This window comes from Gouania willdenowi, unplaced genomic scaffold, assembly GCF_900634775.1.
Source record: "Gouania willdenowi unplaced genomic scaffold, fGouWil2.1 scaffold_158_arrow_ctg1, whole genome shotgun sequence".
Taxonomy (NCBI): Eukaryota; Metazoa; Chordata; class Actinopteri; order Blenniiformes; family Gobiesocidae; genus Gouania; species Gouania willdenowi.
In genome coordinates, this window is record NW_021144908.1 from 2028 (window position 1) to 19639 (window position 17612).

Here is a 17612-nt window from a genome sequence, read left to right on the forward strand (position 1 = left end):
AAATAGTGGTGGGAAGTTGTGACTGGGTCATAGATTATTGAAGCTCATCTGTGTTACCTGAAATAAGAGTCTCTGCAGAGTCTCCATCTTGTGGCTCACTTGGTGATGCTTTTCAGGTTGTTTTTAATGTTACTCAAAGCACTTTTGGGATTTTTAACATCCACAGTTTGTGATCTGTGAAGATCATCAGAGATGCAAAAACCAGACGAGCTTTTTAACCCAGACACTAACGTTGAAACTCTATCATCACTCTCTATTACAGTCCTAATCAAAGCCATAGCAGAGGCTGACATAATCTCAGCCTCTACCATGTCATCATGTCTACTTGGTTTAGATACATTTAGGTCATTCAGGGAATAAGCTGACTCATATGTTTTTCATTATATAGCTCCAAATAGCTGAAGCTGTGCATTTCTGCTGGTATTTACAGTGAGCTGAAGGAATGTTTCTAGTCTGTGTGTGCGTATATTAGACTGTAGTTTGCCCTGAAAGGAGCTCAGCTTTGTTAATAACTACATATTTTATTTATAACCTTGTCAACAATGAGGAAGCAAAGTGAAGTTAATCAGGAAACATGCAAGAGTTTTAATAAATAGATCAAAAGGACAAAATATACTAATTTAGTAAATACGAATGAAATAAATTTCAGTCAGGACTGCTTTAGTCAAAATAAATGATTTATTTACAATAAATGTGCATTAGGATTTGTATAGCGCCTTTGAGTGCTTTACATGGATATGCATACAATCATATATTTGGTGGTATGGGTCTGTTCTGGGACCTCCTTGTCCTTTCCAGGAGCTTACATGGAAAGCCGGAGGCAGGGAGAGCACTCCTCCCTGATCTTCCCTGAGCCCTAGCTAAAGGCTAAAGCAAGGAGAGCGGTTTAGCAGAAACCCCCTGGAACAGATCACAGCATATGTTAATGATAAAAAAACGACACCCAGTTACTTGGATACATATCGACCAGGAGGAGTTGGGGCGGAGGTGGGTTGCCCAATGCTTGCTGAGGAGGTAAAAGGCAGCTGTCGCGGTTTAAGTCGTGCTTCCTGTATGCTGTGACCAATAAGGGGCCAGTTTGTTGACTGAAGGTTTGGCTGGCTTGACGTCAGAGGCCTGCCTGAACTAACGCTATGCTCAATTAATAAATGTCCCCATCCTATGATATGTAGTCAGGTAGTGTGATTTGTTTAATTAGAAAAAAAATAAAATTGAATCCTGATGTCATTTTAATGCACTTTGATAAGCTTTAGAAACTAAATTAGATGTAAAAAAAAAGTCTGTGCAGAAACTGTAGTTTAACGTATATGACTCGTAGGAAGCATTAAAATGATAATGAATCTTTTCAGTGATGAACAAAATCTGCCTCCTGCAGCAGTCGAGAGTTTAGATCCTTTCTCTGTCACACTCGTTTTCTCTTTCTTTGCACTTTGAATAAATACTGTGAATTTATTTAGGATAGATTCTCTTTTCTGTTTGTCTATTGAATAATCACTGAACAATTGGTAACAATTTCAGAATTTTTGGAGACCAAAGTGCATGGGATAATTATTGAAATGTGGTGAAACGACCCTTGTGTTAACAATGACCTTCCTTCAGTGAAGGCCTTTTCTGGTAAAAACACTGACCACATCACAATTTCTGATGCATCCACTACGCTTTTAGAAATCCAACGTAAAAGTATTTGGGGAGGTGAAAAAGAATGTGTTAATCTGTGTGTTCATTTATTATTGACAAATATGAATCAATACTTACATTTCCAAAGATCAATTATGACATTCTGTGAAGCTCATTAACATTACAACAAAGCTGAGAATGTGAGTACAGTATAATTTAAATGTTTGGGGTCTAAAACTTCAAACTTGTGAAATATTAAATTTGCACAGTTTATTTATGATGAACTAATGTCAAATGTTTCAATTTTCTAAATAAATGTTGCTGGTCTCTCTTTAAAACAGATGAACATGATGTGTTAGAGCAGATATGAACAACTTTCATCAGAAATAAGGGTAAAAAAAGAAAAATCTATTTAGTTTATTTAGTTACTATCATGCTTAAAATGTAAATAATGTATATATAATAATTGCTCCACTATTTTTGAATCTGTCAAACACCTTTAATGGTTGGTTTTCTTTAAGTCTATGACAAAGTTGTTTATGATGTATATGCAAACACTCATCTCACGTCATATATTTAAATCCAGCTTCAGGTCGTCCAGTTTGTTTTCCAGGGAAAAGACATTAGAACACAGGATGGAAGGAAGCAGCGTTTTTTGAGGATTAGCTTTTAGCTTGGTTGCTAGCCCCGCTCGGCATCCCTGCTCCTGCTTCTGATCACACCGCTTATGTCTCCTCTGCTGGTACGAGACTCCACTGCTTCACAGGCTGCTGGTTGTAGCTGGCTCCGTAGGAGGTCCAGATCTTCACATCTACCGGACTATAACTCTTTGTTTTGCCTAAATCTAAGATTTCCTGGTGGTCGTATTCTATTTTATAGTAACTACGCTGCAGGTTCACTGAGAAATGATTAGAGGTGACTGAGTTATCTGCTGATATATATCTGTTGCTAACGCGAGCCTCTACAGACGCAGCCTGTAGAGATGTTATAGGATACATGGGGTGAAGCTGCCCCGTGTAGTTAGTACCACCTAACTCTACAAACTTCTAGAAGATTTAAGGTCTTCTGCTGTGTGTGGGCTTGGTGAAATCCAGGTAGTTGATGATATATGCCTGAGACGGCGTTGTTCAGGGACGACTTCTTCTTCCTGTGTTTTATGGCAGGTGGCACTCTCAGGGATGGCTCTGCTGTAAATAGACTTATACTCAAAAAGGTACTACAGGTTGGCCAGGCCAGCAATATTTATTAATGTTTATATAATTATATAATCTAAAAATAACAAAATAAAACAGCTCATATGGCATGACAGCTAAGGACATGTTTCTTAACACTCAAATTAAGATTTTAAGTATTTCAAACATATTTAAAAACTGAAAATGTACAATATTTCTATATATTGCACCTTTCATAAGGTTCCTCCTGTCAGGGTTTGGTGTAGGTGTGGACCTAAACACAGAGAAAGATGGAGGCAGAATGCAGGCGTAGCATTCCTGGAAACAGTCCATGTTTATTCCAAACTAAAAAAACTCAAAGGGCAGCACAAAGAAACCAGGGAACAAACACAGCAGGACATGAGGAAGGTAGACATTGACAATGAACCAGCAAACATTCAGTGTTCAAGCACTCAGCTAAATAGTAGAGGAGGCCTGATTGGGAACGGGCCACACCTGGGTGGAAACATGAGGGAGCTAATCAGTCACAAACCAAGCACACAGACATCACTGGGGGGTGGAGCCACAAGCAGGAAACCCTGGAACACAGAGACAAGAGTTACAGTAGAAAACAGAATAAACAAAGACTCAGAACACAAGGACTAAACACAAACTAAACAGAAGCTGACACCTCCATCCTGTTTAAAATACTGATGATTCAGCAGAATGGCTTTGAGCCTGCTGGACACAAACAGCTTGGGTCAGTCCTTTTTTACTGGTTACATGATGAATTATCAATGAAGAGAGACTGTTTCACTTTAATCTAATCCTCTATCATTAACCTTCTAAATGAATCCTTTAGAAATCATTTTTTAACGTTCTGACCAACAGTGTGCATTAGTTTGAGCTCTACTTCTCCCACTGATCAGTTGATGTCTCCACTACTGACCTGAGGGCCATTGTTGGGGTGTTGGGAAGCATCAGTAGACAGTCCCATGTCTGACGCTCACTGTTGTCATACAACACAAACTCTCTGATCTTGACTTTTACTCCACTGTTGAAGTCAGCAGACAGCTTCATGAATCTGACTGTGTGATTGTCCTCCATCCTCACCTGGTAACACAGAGAAACTATTAGGTCAGCACACTGTTTTAACTACATATACAAAAACTCACCCATTCACAACATTGACAATCAGAAATTAAATGAAAACTAAAATAAATCAGAAGTCACCCAATTAACACACTTCTAGCAGGTTTAAAAAACATAAATTTAAAGCTGCAGTATGCTTTTAACCTCTTTTCACCATATTACATGATTATTTTTGTCAATTGAACCACATTCACTATTTGTCGTGCTCATTATTCACCAGTTTAAACTAATTGTTCCAATATTGACTCTTTGAACCCTTTTTTTTACCACTTTTTCTGTCTGTTTTTGCCCACTCTAATTTGCAACTTTTATCTGGTTTTTAAAATCTCATTTCACCACATTTTTCATCATTTTTGGTCATTTTGAACAAGGGCTGAAAGAATTCATAGAGTTACTCGATTAACTCGATTACAAAAATTGTGCCTCGAAGCATTGTTACATTCCTATGACGCGCATCAACACGCGACAAACATTCTGCATTTAGTTTAGCGCCATGGCGGAGAGTAAACGACAGAGAACGTCTAAAGTCTGGGATCATTACATCATCAAAAATGAAGAAAACAAGGTGCAATCATGTGTTTACTGTAAACAATACCTGTCATACCACAGCAGTACGACTTCAATGATGCAGCATCTGAACCAAAAGCATCCACATGCTGTTTATACAAGTGTCGCTGAAACAAGGTAATGTAGCGCTAATTTAAAGTTCTCAGGAAGTTATTTTTTTGTTTTCCCGTTTTCTGCAAACTTGGTTAATCAGAGACTTTGTGTTGCTATCATTGTCTTGAAGGGAAGGTTGGTACTATGCCAACAAAGTGTTCTGTAACCAGGTACAGGAACAGCACAATTTCACTGAGAATAGGTAAACAATCCAGACTATAGGTGTCAAACGTGCTGGGGCACAGAAGCCCTAGTTCAGTGGTCCACAAACTACGGCCCTCCTCCACATTTGGCCCGGTCCCCTGAACAATACCAGAGACACCTTATGATTTTTTTTAAAGTCTGGCCACGCGATCGAGATTACCCGCATAGAACATGACATGCTACTCCACCCTTCTGCAGTGTGTGCCCCTCCCTCCCTCCCTTCCTCCCCTCCCCTCCACTCCCCTTCCCTCCCCTCCTAGACTTGCCCCTCCCTGTTAGAACAGAATAATGGCGAAAAGGTTAGGTAAGAGAAAAATTGATTCTGAATGCAGGGTATTTAACCTGCAATGGACAAACGATTATTTTTTTGTTCAATGCAAAGAAAAGGCTGTTTGTCTCATCTGTCAGGAGGCGGTGGCAGTATTTAAAGAATACAACTTGCGGCGACACCATGAATCCCGTCACAAAGACAAGTATGATAGCTTGCAAGGCCAAATGCGCGCAGACAAACTCGCAAAGCTAAAAAGTGGACTGTTAACTCAGCAGAATACATTTGTACGCCAAGCTCAGCTGAACCAGGCATCCATTCGGGCCGGCTTTCGGGTTGCTCAACTGATAGCAAGCAGCGGTAAACCTTTCACTGATGGAGAGTTTGTCAAGAAATGTTTGAATGCTGTCGTGGAGGAGGTGTGTCCCGATAAGAAAGATGTTTTTAATGCCGTGAGTCTGTCTGCAAGTACAATCACCAGACGCATTGAAGAAATCGGGGGTAATGTATATGCCCAGCTGCAGCAGAAGACGAAAGAATTTGACTTTTTTTCATTAGCAATGGATGAGAGCACGGACGTGCAGGACACGGCGCAGCTGCTCATTTTTATTCGTGGAGTTAGTGCAAACTTTGAGATGTGCGAGGAGCTGGCAGCCCTCCAAAGTCTCAAAGGGACTACAACGGGGGAGGATATTTTCGGCAAAGTATGTCAAACCATGGAAGAGTTGGACCTGGACTGGTCAAAGCTTGCCAGCATTACGACTGACAAGGCTCCTAGTATGGTGGGCGCGTCTCGGGGTCTAATAGGACGCATGAACCGGGAGATGGAAAAACGGGGTCTCACCGCCCCGCTACAAGTCCACTGCCTAATTCACCAGCAAACACTGTGCTGCAAAGTGTTGAAGTGGGATTCTGTCATGAAGGTTGTGGTGTCATGCATAAACTTTATCAGAGCAAACGGACTTAAACACAGGCAGTTCCAACAATTCCTGACTGAACTGGAGTCTGCGCACGGCGATGTGCTGTACTACACGGAGGTCCGATGGTTAAGCCGTGGCAGAGTTTTGAGGCGTTTTTACGAGCTGCTACCCGAAATTAACGCATTTCTTCATTTAAAAGACAAAACAATCTCAGAGCTGATCGACCCAGAATGGAAATGGCACCTCGCCTTTTTAACAGACGTGACAGAAATGCTGAACAGCCTCAACTTGCAGCTACAGGGCCAGGGGAAACTCATTTGCGACATGTATTCCCACATAAAAGCATTTGAGGTGAAACTAGCGCTGCTTTTGGAACAAGTGAAAAAGCACAACTTCATCCATCTCCCTGCTACCCAAAACCTCTCTACAGAGAACCCAGCGGTCCCGTTCCCAGCTGAAAAGTGTGTGGAAGCACTGGAAATGCTGAAGGCGGAGTTCAGTGTGCGATTCCGTGAACTACATGTTAATGCAAAAGAAATCCGTCTTTTTCAGAACCCCTTTGTTGCCGACATCGATGAAGCCCAGCCTTCTTATCAGTTTGAGTTGGCTGAGTTATAGAACTGTGATGTTCTGAAAGACGCATTCAAGCCCAACAGTCTCATTAACTTTTATGCCGCCCTCCCAAACGACACGTACCCTAACATAAAAAAACACGCAATGAAGATGTCCACACTTTTTGGCAGTACGTATATTTGCGAACAAACCTTTTCACACATGAAACACCTGAAAACTCCGACTAGATCAAGACTGACGGATGAACATCTGCATCAGTGTTTGAGACTGGCTGTGACTAGAATGGAACCTGACATTAACCTTCTCACCAGCCAGATGCAGGCGCACAGTTCACACTGATGAACATACAGGTAAGCTCACTTTTCTGACTTAAATGAGTCATTCTGAGTATAAACAAATATAATCATAAAAAAATCTACTGGGATAAAATCCATCTCCACAACCATACTGGTAGTGAAATGTATTGTGCTGTATCACTTAGTTTGGTTTCTCAACCTGCTGGCTTTGTGGTTTTCACAGGGAAGTTGATGAGAGAGGGCTGCAAACAGCGGTGTCTACAAGCCTACTCGAACCTACACATTCTGCTCTGACAACTAAGCTGAACTTTTACCTGTTAAGATTGTGCACGGCACAACAGAAAGTTAATGTTCCATGGATGTTTTTTCTGTGAAGAACCCAGAGAGGGTTATTTGATTATTATTTGTTTCATAAATAGTGTCATTATATATTTCCTGACTTTATTTTTTTCTGTGAAAAACCCAGAGAGGGTTATTTGGTGATTATTTATTTCATAAATATTGTTATTATATATTTCCTGAGAAGAAACCAGAGAGGGTTATTTGGATATTATTTATTTCATAAATAGTGTTGTTATATATTTCCTGACTTTATTTTTTCTGTGAAGAACCTAGAGAGGGTTATTTGTTTTTTATTGATTTCATAAATATTGTAATTTTATTTCAGAAAGTGTTATTTATTCCCTGACTTTTTTCTGTGAAGATCCCAGAGAGGGTTATTTGGTCATAATTTATTTCATAAATAGTGTTATTCATTTCATTAATAGTGTTTTTATTTATTTCCTGACTTTGTTTTCTGTGAAGATCCTGGAAAGGATTATTAATATTTGGTTATGTGTGGCCTTCTGGAAAACAATAAATGTGTACGTTTAGGCACCCCTGTGATCGTCACACTTTTTCTGTTACAAACTGACCCCGGCCCCCCATCAGAGAAGGGAAAAGTTATGTGGCCCTCACCGCAAAAAGTTTGGGGACCCCTGCCCTAGTTAGTCCAGTGTCCAGAACCTCTGCCTATCACTGGAGAAACAGAGACTCAAATATTAAACCTATGTATGTATTTTATTATAAAACATCAATCAGAAATGCTGAAAACATGAAACAACAATATTATGTATGTGAACTATATTACATGCACTAAAACTAAAATATAACAAAATTACTGAAGAATATAACAAATTGTCAACTTAACAACACTCAGCAAAGCTCTTTTGCTGGTAACTATGGTAACATTCTGTTTGGAAGAAATGGAATCTTTAGGTTCTAAAATGCTTTGATCTTCTAGGTGCTAAGATGCTTTGATCTTCTAGGTTCTAAAATACTTTGATCTTTGAAGTTCTAAAATGCTTTGATCTTCACATGATCTTCATTGTCATTTCACAAACTCTTTTGACTCAGTGACTTTACTTATTCTATCTCTGACAACAGTTATAATTTTTGATCTAATGATGGAAGTGCATCAGTTCAATGTAAAGAGTCTGGAACAAACATGTTTTGATGTCCTTAAGGATCATCTCTGTACAGAAAACTGCATCGAGCTGTGGCAGTTTACAAAACTCTGTTACGTTCCTATTTTTCTTCAACTGAAGTATGAGGCCTTTCACTTTATCTGTGAGAATTTTGAGGAAGTTTCACTCTGTGTAGAGTTTTTGCAGTTTACGGAGCAGGAGCTGGCTGATATCCTGGGTCAGGATGACCTTTCTGTAACCCAGGAGAGCACAGTTTATCAAAGTGTTTTAAGATGGATAAACCACATGCCTGAGGAACGACAGGGAGCCATTTCTACTCTGTTACCAAAGGTACGACTGGGGCTGATGGACAAAAGTTACATCACAGACAATGTGCTTAACAATGATGTGGTAAAAACAAACCTTGAGTCCCACCTCTTGGTCTCTGATACCCTTAAAGTCATGTCTCAACCTTCGTTACCCTGCTCTGAGTCTGGGATCAACAACACCTTGTTTTGCCGTCGCTTGCCAAACGCCGTCTTAATGATGTTTAGAATATATTCTAAGATCATAGAGGCCTTTGACTACAGAACTAACAGCTGGATCACAGTTCACACTCATCCCAGTCTGGAGGATTCCATGACTCACTTACGCTTCTACAGCACTGTCTTCCTTGGTAGATGCTTCTACATTGTGGGTGGTGTTTTAACACTAGCATGCCCAAGGTTTTCTTACTCCTGTTGCCCTGCCCAGAGGCCGCCAAATGACACTCATTTGCAACTCAGTGGGGCCACCTCTCTTATGTAAATAAAGCCTTTCGATCGGAATGTGCAGCTGGGCAGTGACAAACTTTGGGGGTTGGTGTAAATGATGGCCAGTGTTGAGAAACCAGTTTCTCCCAGGTAGATGTTTGTTAATCCAAATAACATTATATGGAATTATTGGATAAGAATGGCCAAATTAATATGAGCCATGTGTGTTGTGATCAATTAATAAACCACAATAAATAAAATTAGAAAAAGAAAAACAGTATTAACAGTATTCACTATTTACCTTTATTGTTTTTGAAAAGTGCTTATAAATAAAATGTATTGTTGCTATTTATGGTAAAGCGAGATTTCCGAGTGTGAAAAGGACCGTTTGAGTTCTCACTTTAAAAAGGTAAATTCACGAGGTCCACCATTCACTAACCAGGTCCATGATTATTTTATTAAGCTATTATTTTACAAATTTGAAGAAAGTGCACAAGATGCACAAAGAATCAATGCTTCAACACACACCCAACACAGCATAACATGGATGGCTGTTCATCATAGGAATGGGATCCACACAAGGTTCCTGCTGCTTAACAGAAGGTTTTCCTTGCCGCCATGATGAATTCATGTTGGGTGTGGGATACATATGTATGTGTATATACGTATATATGCATATGTGTGTATCCATAAAATGAAGAGTCCGTCCTTAAGACTGCTCTACTGTAAAGTGCCTTGAGATACCATTGGTTATGATTTGGCGCTATACAAATAAAGATTGATTGATTGATTGATTGATTGATTGATTCAACAGGGAAAAACAATCTAAATCTCTGTTTACACCATCAGTTATGCTGACATTATCCCTCTTAACCTTTGACCCAATGCGGAAGTACGAAGCCGGACAAGTTTGGTATCAAGTTCTGGGTGGCATGTGACCTTAAATCCAAGTATGTGTGCAAAATCATCCCATATCTTGGCAAAGACCCCAGTCGTCCACCTGGGGAGAGATTGTCTGAAAATGTGGTGATGAAGCTTATGGAACCGTTTATGGACAAAGGAAGAACTGTTACAACCGACAATTTTTTCACTTCATTGTCACTAGCACGTCGACTGCACAGCCGGAAGACCACCCTCCTTGGCACAGTCAATAAGATTCGCCGGGAGCTTCCAGATTCAGCTAAAAAGAATTTGGCCCGTGAGGAATTCAGCACACAAGTGTTTTCAACCTCTGGTGCCACACTGACTGTTTATGTGCCCAAACGAAAGAAGACTGTCTGCCTCCTCAGTAGCGTGCACAGCGTGGTGGAGACTGAGGCTACTCGGAAAAAAAAGCCGAACACAGTCACCAACTACAACAGCATGAAATGCGGTGTGGACGTCATGGACCAGATGGTTCGAAAGTACACTGTGCGTTCAGGAACACGGCGTTGGCCAGTCGCTGTGTTTTACAACATGATTGACATTGCAGCGCTGAACGCACACGTGCTTTATCAGGCATGCACTGGGGTCAAGGAGAGAAGGGTGGACTTCTTGCTGGAGCTTGCAAATGAGCTTGCCCAGTCTCATATGGCAGCCAAGGAGGTGAATGAGCAAAACCTTCAGCAACAACCACCCACACCTGATGTGGGGAAAAGGGCATTGTGCCAGGTGAAGTGTTGCTGCAGGAAAAACCGTGCCACCAAGCGTTGTATGTATTGTGACAAGTTTGCATGTGGCAAATGCATAAAGGAGGTGTGGCAGTGCCAGAAATGTTCACAAAATCTCTAATAAATAAATTTCACCAAGAATGCAAACAAACTGTGTTGACGTCTCACGATTACTACTTACTACTTTCTGTTGCAAAAGTTGAAATATAAGTTGCAACCTCTATGTAGCTGCTGTATGGGAAACACAAAGGAGAATACAAAAGGTCTTTGTGTCCTGAAACCAACCCAGCCACCCCCCCACCCTAGCTGAGGGGGCCTCAGTAACATAACAATGGTCACAAGCTGAGTTGTTCACACCCGCCATCTGACACCAGCGTGGACTTTATAGGTATAGGTGTCAAATGACACCACTCTGGTCATGCTAGTGTTAAGATGGACCAACCCCTCCAACAGAGTGTGGAGGTTAAACCTAGTCACACACACTTGGCAGGAGATGTCACCAATGCAGGAGTCACGGCGCTCTGTGAGTGTTACCGTGCTAAAGGGATGCATCTATGCTATGGGAGGCTGCAGGGATGATGGAACCTCACAAAGAACTGCTGAACGCTACCAGCCCAACATCAACCAGTGGACATTCATTGCATCAATGAATGAAGAGAGGATCAGGGCCAGCTGCACCACACTGAACAACAAGATTTACATATGTGGAGGATGTAGTAATAGAGTACTGAATACTGCTGAGTATTACAACCCAGACACCAACCAGTGGACACCGATCACTCCCATGGGAACACCTCGTTATAGACTTGGAGTTGTTGCATATATGGGCCACATTTTTGCAGTTGGAGGAAGCGATGGGTTCAGAGATCTGAGTTCTGCTGAGGCTTATGACCCAGTGACCAACACCTGGTACGATGTCCCTGAAATGGTCCACACACACAGTTACTTTGACATTGCAGTGATGAACAAGAAGATCTTTGTTGTCTCTTGTAGCACAGGAAACAGAATTGTTGAGTGCTATGACTACACTACAAATACTTGGTCTGTGGTATTTTCTGGCATGGACCACAATGATTGGGTGAAATGCTGTGTGATTTCTGGACTTCCCAACATGGCTGAGTACTGTTCACCTCGTAAACCCATCATACCCAGGACACAGGTCTAAAAAAGGTCTAAACTTGATACTGAGATGGAGCAAATGTTATTTTCCATGATCCTAACTGGGAGTGTAACCTGCTCTGACCAGGTCTGTGTGTATCAATAAAAGTGTTTAAAGACATTAGAAGAACTAATGTGTGAATAAATGGATCAGTTCATGTCTCAGCTCAGATGGGATGGTTTTAATCAGCCTGGATCAACCTGAGTTGGTGATGATCTAGAAAAAAAATACTACATTTTAGTGGTGACAACATATAGCAGACGTGTAGATGTACTGAATTCAATTAGAATTAATGTTGTGGTTAGCGCGTATTAATTTTAAATATCAAGACAAAACAATGCAATTCTGTGACACAACAAACCATTGAAAACAATAGAACCTATTTTACCATTTAGAATAATGCACTATAATACAATATAACACCTACAGACCAGGTTAGGTGTTCAGCCTAAGTTACCATGGTGATTTAGCCTGGTAAGAAGTTATCCAGAGTCTGAGTACAGCACACACTGATTAAATACAGGAAGTTAGAGAGAGAGAGAGAAGAGGAAATCCAGCTTCAGAGAACAGGGCCTTTGTGTATTCTTCTTCTTTTGTATTTAATGAGTTATTCATGTTTGTTTGTTGTATTTTCTAGATTTTTTTGTGCATATTTATGGTCATTTTGTGAAACTGTACAGTACATTTGTGTACTTTTATTGTCCTTTTGTTCAGTTTTGCTAATATTTTGTGTGTTGTTCCTTCATTTTGAGCGTTTACTTTGGGGTGTGGCCAATACTAGACTGAGTATTGTGTGGCCCACGTCTGGTCCAAACCTAAAGCTAATAAATGATTGCTAATCAGGAAATGTCTAAATGAAGCTCTGTGATGATGGGCTTTTATTGTTAGACACGTTGTCCTAACCAACAGGACAGAGGAGTTCATCTGTTGACCAATATCATAGTTAATGTTGTTGTGGACTGTCCCAGAAAAGCTGCTGCTCTCTATTTGATCTAAAAACAAAGTCTTTGCTGTAAATTAGAGATAAAATATAAGAAAAAAACACTACATTTGAGGAGAATTCTTAAAACAAGAGACATTATCTGTTCATGCAGCAAGTTAAATTTACTAAATAAGAAATCTTGAAAAAAAATGTTGAATCTTATAATATGAAGATCCTGATGAATATTCTAAAGAGTTAAAATAAGCAGAAATGGATGATTATTAGATTAAATTACTTAAAATCAAACTTCCTACAGCACAATAATAAGTGAAATATACTGACTATAAACAAATAATTCTTGTTAAAAAATGTTATATATTTCTTTTTTAATTTTGACAAATGAAAGCTTCAGAACAAGAAGAAAACAACTAATCTAAGTAAAAAATGACTCAGCATTATTGAAAAATGACTAAGCTGTTTCTTGATACAAGTTGACTCATCTTGAAATAAAACTAAATCTATATTAAAACTAAAACCAAAATTTTAAAACCAGTTTTTGTTCTTAGAATAAACATCTTATCAGAATCACAACCAGGAGTATGAGTACCATCAACATTTATTAACAGTATGAACCGTACACCAGAAACAGTGGTTGCTGCACACTTTTTATGTCAAATTTAAGACAATTTAAGACTTTTTTTTAAAGCAAAACAAACAGCAATGAACAAAACACATAATATGCTGCTGTATAAAGTGCTGTGATTTGTCACGTGAAGAAGGCAAAAACAAAATGATCAAACTTTTGTGCAACACTACAATGTAAAGTATTCAAACATGTCTCAGTTCAAGGTCCATCTAACATGTGAGACCTAAGGACACTGAGGGAAAACTTGTGGCGTAGCTAGCCAAGTCAGGCACAAAACAACTTATTCAAAGGCATTGCAAACAAAAACAAACACAACAGACCTGACAAAATGCTGCTTGACATTCACCTATTTTTCAACCAATGATTTCCATTCAGCGATTGCTTTCCTATATGTGCTAGTAGCATCTTGATCATGGATGGCATCACCAATGACCTCGGTTTGAATGACAGAGAGGACCGTGGCAACACACTTTGGGTGTGTTAAGTGCAGAGTGTAGTAGTATGCCATCAATACCAACATTGCTTCCCAGAATTCCTCCTGGGGGAGGTGCTCACAGGCATGTTTCCCACAACGACACAGCTGGATGTTCCATCAAAAACCAGCAGCGGAGAGGAGAGAGGCTGCTTCTCCAGGTATAGCCCAGGGTCCTCTCCTGGCTGGAATAAAGCAAAAAGGACAATGTGGTGAAGAGTTTAAAGAGAAGCAGTGCCGTGCATCAAAACAGCTTCAGAGGGCGTGTTCATTGAACACTCATTTATTATTAACTTATCAGGTTAGAACTAATGAACTGAACCAAGAGTGTTATCAACAGATAACAACACTCAGAAATTAATATGATTTAGATCATGTTTGAATCCATGTACCCTTCATTCTTTGGTTATTTTGTTTCAAAACCAAATTATTAATTTTTTTAAATTAATTTAAAACCAGAAACAGGAAAACGGAAAAAACAAAATACAGAAAAAAAACGGTGTATTTCTGATTTTTAAATTTTAAAATCATAATAATCCAAATAACAATGGCAACATATTTTATTGTTTTGTTTGTTTGTCTTTTTTAGGTGACGACAGTTGCAAACACTGCAGCTTCTCTGTGAACTTGTAATAGAGAATAAGAACGCTACGTCAACTGTATAAACTATGGAAGTATATCTGTACCATAATTCAATTTAAAATCCATTAACAGAAATAATTTTTCATTTTCAGAATATAGCTGCATTTTTTAACTCATAAATAAAATGAATAATAAATTATCCATTTTCATTTTCTTCTTCCCTTAAACATGACGCTCTGGTGGGAGGAGTCAATGCAGACTGGAGAAGAATTACAAACGGTGGAAAATCAGATGATTTCAGGTCAAAATAATGTGAGCAGCTGATTTTCTGAGGGTGCACAGATCCTAGATGACTAAGATAGTTTATAAATGTGATGACTGGACTACAATAGAGTTACACATAAGTAGTTTGATATTTGCAACCACTGTTTATTTGTCAAAGGTCACATATTAATTCAATGAAACTTTATTTATACAGGGACAATTCCAACAATAGTCACCTCGTAGCGTGAGATAACAGGCAACACATTGTGTGATCATTGGTTTCTAAGAAGAGTTTACAGATGAAAAGCTCTATTATAGCTAAGTGTGTGCTAATATGCTAACTATTGTAATATACAGTTTTTAATAGCAGACATGATATTTACAGTCATAATATATTGTGTTTCTGGGTGTGCAAAGGTTACAGATGTGTCCATATATCCATCCATCCATTTTCATACCCGCTTATTCCTGTTTATCAGGGTCGCGAGGGTCTGCCGGTGCCAATCTCCGACTCTCATAGGGCGCTGGGCGAGGGTACACCCTGGACAGGGCGCCAGTCCATCACAGGGCAACACAGACAGACAACCACTCACTCATTCACTCCTACGGGCAATTTAGAGACTTCAATCAACCTTACAGTCATGTTTTCTGGATTGTGGGAGGAAGCCGGAGTACCCGGAGGAAACCCACGCAGCACAAACTCCACACAGAAAGGACCCAAGTGTCCACCCCAGGGCTTGAACCCAGGACCTTCTTGCTGTGAGGCGGACGTGCTAACCAGTAAGCCACCGTGCGCCCTAAGTCCATATATTCATAATAATAAAACTTTATAAATCTTCCCCATGTGACCAAACTATAACACTGCATTTTTATTTTTTCCATTCATTATTAAATAATGATGACATGTATGGTGACCATACGTCTGGTTTTAAAATGTCCTCTTTTGTTTTCACGTGGTGTCAGGGCTGTGTGGGGATATTTTACAAATTTCTGGGTTTTTCAGGGACTTTGAACGCATCTCGAGGCATGCGTTAATTTAAAAGATGTACCTCCACAAAAATGTGTTCTATCTGTCACCTGCAGTCATAGATTTTTTATGATATAGATATAGAATCAACTGCACTTTGTAAAAAAGACAAACAAACAAAATGATATCATGTGTTACCATTGTTATTTTGATTTTAAAACCAATCAGAAATAAACCTTTTTTTTGTATTTGGTTTTTATTTTTTTCCTGTTTCTGGTTTTTCTGTTTTCCTGATTCTGGTTTTAAATTAATTATAAAATTACAGGAAAAAAGTGCCATAAAGTAGATGTTTTACGTAATAACATGCTCCATAGTTAATTATTAGTTATTTTTGCTGTGTCGGCATGTCTTTCATGTAATGTATGACTTTAATTCAATTTGTTGAAAATTATTTCCTAGACAAACAAATGCAGTAATTCTGCATCATGCAGTGATAGACACAACAAACACATATACAGCTGTTATGTTACTGCACAGTATCATATAAGTTAGCTGTTAGCATAATAGCTTCATATTGTAACAGCTCTGCTGATTGTTGGATGTGTCCGTTGTAGATGTTCCTAATTCCTACAGCGTTGGCAGTCAGTGAAGGCAACTTGAGGATGCGTAGTGGAGATGTGTGTTTACAGTCTATGGTGTAGAGAGTTTGTGTCAGAAGTTAACTTTGGATTCATCTTTGTAATTTACCTTTCCATGTTTTATTTGGTGTGGTCACAGCAAACAGTGACTCAGGAATTTTCATGTAGTGAAAACTCCTGAGTCATGATGGTAAACAGCTAGGCAGGCAGTATTGGTTTCACGTTTATGGTGAAGTGCTACGAAGTGTCACAATGTGTGTGTTCACTCTGTGTATCTGTTGCACGGTGTATATTCTGTTTGCTTTGAAGAAGTAATCCCACTAAGTAATCCCCATTTTTAATAAAAACACTGGTAATCTGATTACATGTTTTTAAATGTACTGTAACAGATTATAGTTACATTATTTTTGTATCCAGATTACATAACGCTGTTACTAGTAATCCATTACTCCCCAAGCCTGTGTGTGTGTGTGTGTGTGCGTGTGTGCGTGTCTGTGTGTGTGTGTGTGCGTGTCTGTGTGTGTGTGTGTGCGTGTGTGCGTGTCTGTGTGTGTGTGCGTGTCTGTGTGTGTGTGTGTGTGTGTGGCTTCAAACTCTCTATGAGTGGCTCTGATTGGCTGCAACCACACACGCACGCGCACACACACACGCACGCACGCGCGCACGCACGCACGCACGCACGCACACACACACACACACACACACACACACACACACACACACACACACACACACACACACACACACACACACACACACACACACACACACACACACACACACACACACACACACACACAGAGGGCCTCATATCTCAGAGGTTAGAGTACTGGTCTTGTAAACCAGTGGTCGTGAGTTCAATTCTCACTGAGGCCTTCACTCACTCAGTTGAATTATGAGGAGAATTGTAGGAAAAACATTTTGGGAAAAAGAAAATCCTGTTGATGGAAATCAGAAAAGATCAATGTTATTGATTTAATCTAATTCTATATAATAAATAAATAAATGGGCCTAAATCAAACAAATAATAAACTACACATATAACACAGGACAAGTCAACAACAGCTTTGTTGCCAGGTTGGGTTTAGAGTTTTTGAAGGAGACGATGTAGATACATTTATGACAGTTTATGGTAGAATTAGAATATAATAACAGCTCTATCTGGATGGCTCTGTGACAGCTACACATTGTTGAGATGAAAAAATAAATAAACAGGAGACAGAAGGGTCTCATTCATAGACTTATTAAAAAGTTTATTTAGTCACTTTAAAGTAT

The 17612-nt window shown here is 39.5% G+C and overlaps 1 non-coding gene across 1 annotated transcript; it reads left to right on the top strand.

Annotated features, from left to right (window-relative positions):
• Positions 1 to 17140: 17140 nt before the first annotated feature.
• trnat-ugu (transfer RNA threonine (anticodon UGU)) lies at positions 17141 to 17213 on the top strand. The gene has a single exon. It is a non-coding gene; the product is annotated as a tRNA-Thr (tRNA).
• Positions 17214 to 17612: the final 399 nt, after the last annotated feature.